The sequence below is a fragment of the Dunckerocampus dactyliophorus genome, chromosome 2, assembly GCF_027744805.1.
Source record: "Dunckerocampus dactyliophorus isolate RoL2022-P2 chromosome 2, RoL_Ddac_1.1, whole genome shotgun sequence".
Lineage (NCBI taxonomy): Eukaryota > Metazoa > Chordata > Actinopteri > Syngnathiformes > Syngnathidae > Dunckerocampus > Dunckerocampus dactyliophorus.
In genome coordinates, this window is record NC_072820.1 from 17,444,226 (window position 1) to 17,447,422 (window position 3,197).

Below are 3,197 nucleotides of genomic sequence, written 5' to 3' on the forward strand. Positions count from 1 at the left end.
TTGTCCACGCCTGTCTCCGACGATGTGTGTCTCCAAGAAGTGCTATTGCGCACCTTATCCACTTTTTACACACACACTGTAAATCTGCAGTTGTCCAGCGTAACACATGCCATATATCACATACAGCAACGTTACAGTAAGGAATGACGCAGGAGGACACAACACTGGCATAGCTGTGTGAGCTGCAGTGCTAACATTACAGTCACATCATAGCAGCAACATCATGCGAGGTTAGCCTATTCGCTGGAGAAAATAATCAAAATTAAGGTCCCACGTCTGTAGCTGACTGATGAATAGAAGAGGCAGAGCGCCGTTTAAAAAAAAGATGTGTAGCGAAGCCTGTTTTTTACAAAGCTGTCCCCTCTCGAATAGTGGGTGGATACATGCAGCGGGCTCATCTAGCTCGGGCGGGTCAGAGGGAGCATGATGACTACGAGTAAGGAGGGTTTTCCTTCATGACATCATGAAAACCTGGAAATTGAAAAGCAACCATTTGAGAGCCTCTACTCTCAAAGGCAGAGCAAACAAGTGAAGACTAGTCTGCTTTGTAAAGAAGAACAACATGATGTCAGCAATGGGAATTTTGGCTACATTCATGCAGACCTTGATTTTATGAAAGCTCATGGAAACAAGAGCTCAGAACATTCACAGAAAGTAAACCGCTGTCACACGCAGCATAAAAAGGACAGGGAGAGTCGCCAAGTTGATTTATACGCATTATTCGGCAAGTGAATCCCGACTGCATACCAACAAAGCGTGTCACAACTGTTTGGCTCATCATTGTCAGAAACGATTCGACTCCTGAACCCCAAATCCTGTCAGCAGAGCGCAGCCCAGGTGTGTTTGGAGTGCTTCCAAGTTCACATATGACCTGCCTGTGTTTACGCGCCAGAATTCAAGGTGTGGGCGCACACAAAAGATGTCAGGTGGTAGCTGATGTGTGTTTGCACAGAAGACGAAGCTGGTGGTTGTCCTGAATCTGGCGATTAAATCTACACAAGGGGTTTATCATTACAGATAAATTCATGACAATTACCTCATAAATAATAAGTTTTTTATGGAAGTGAATTAATAAAAAAGCAATTCTTGGTTGCACTCGTCATGCCTCAGCTCAGCTAATCCTCAAATAGTATGCATTGAAAAGCAGTAGCAGAGGCTAAATATTTTTCATGAGCAGGCCTGCCAAAGTGTTCAGGTTACTCGCCAAGGATGATTGATAGCTGGCCAGTGGATCTCAATGGCTCTCAGTGTGTCACAGCTTTGCAAAGTGATTACCAGCTTTTGGTCTGTTGTGAAATTGGCCTACAGTCATATTTGCTGACAACATTTTAGCTTTTCTTTCTTTGCCGTGAACTGCGTGTGAACCCACCTCGCTCGCAATGGTAGGAGCGGACTGATATTTAACCTCCACTGCCAATCTTTAACACAAAAAAAATCTACTGCACTTCTGTGAGGCCTGTGTTGTCTTTTTGAAGGTTGACATGGATGCAGACATGGAGTTGCATGTGTTTGACTTGCAACTAGAGGTCAGTACAGGAAATAATCCCACAGTGAGGCCCTGTGTCACCACGTAGACACTTTATTAGGCACATCTGCCGAATAACGCTGTCTTTTGAGCTTCAATACAAGGGCTGTATCAAAAATGTTGCTTGGACAATAACATTTGGTTTGAATGATTGATTGATTGATTCTTTATTTCGAGCCATGCAAAAATAAATATATATTGTTCATTTCTCTGAACATTGTACCCACACTTGGTAGAGCAAACAAAAAATATACTGTATATACACAGGATATATGCAGCACATATACGGAACAGAATCAAAATACACATAAAAAGCTCAAAAAGGAGTGGGAAGCAGACGAACTTATTTACTCCCACACCCTATTCATACCTAATTTGTATTGCTTGAATTGACAGAGAGGTGCAGCATGAGCATCACTGTGGGGATGTGTCTAATAAAGTGACCTATGGCACCCACATACAGTTTGTGTGTTAAGTGTTAAGTGAAAAATGAAAATATATATATTTTTTAACATTGAGCAGTTAATATAATCATTTAACAATATGTGTTATATTCATTGTGGTAGTAACAGTCACTGCACTGTATCATCACAAAGAAAGTTTACAATATTTTGACACTCATATCTAAGTATGACAACATATAAAAAAATACATATAGACACAAATTATTCCGCATATATTATGTCCTGTGTCTTAATTAATGAAAACAAATATATTAAATACACACACACATACAGTATACACATATTTCTAATAGTTTGACCTAATCTAATAGTCTAATCAACGACATTTTGCAAAATATTTTCAGAACATTTATATATCTATGTATATAGTTTACTTGATTGAATTAATGAAAATACATTTGTTAACTATACACACGTTTGATTGCTATATTTTGACCCTATCACACAGCTTAATATGACAGCATATTTTTTTAAGATAGCTACTTATCCATATATACATGTGCATAGTTTAACTATTATTATATAAACTGTATATAAAATATAGCTATAATATATAACTATATTAAATATATACTATGATAATGATATTATAATATTAACTACTATAATATTAATATAAATTATATAGTAAATATATATTATGATAATAAATATAGACATACGTTTCCACATTCTGCAACAGATGTTTTTTGGTTTGTAATTTGATACCCTCACATATGGACAGTGACATATTTAACAAATATCTATACAGTGATATGCATGTATTATTAATTAACAATGAATAATAATCAAAGACAAATATGGTCAATATATTCAATATATTCAATATATAATTAAAATATATACAAAAATATTTACAAATTATGATAATTAAAATATTATACAATTATATTATAAAATAATGCGATATTATATAAATAATAACGTACAATAACAAAAATATATGAAACTACAGTAAAAATATCTAGTAAAAAAGCTGTCATAATTCAGTGCAGTTCAACACCAGCGCAAACTGAAATTAGAATAATAAACATACCGTTAAATTAATATCAGTGCCAATTAAAAAAAATAGCATTAGCTTCATTCTGATGCATGTAGACGATGTGATCTATGAAGATAACTCAGAAGTGACATAACTATCGGTGCATGTTGCTGATATTATATACTGCGGCTCGCTCTCACTTTCCTCTCTCTCTTCTTGCAGCTGG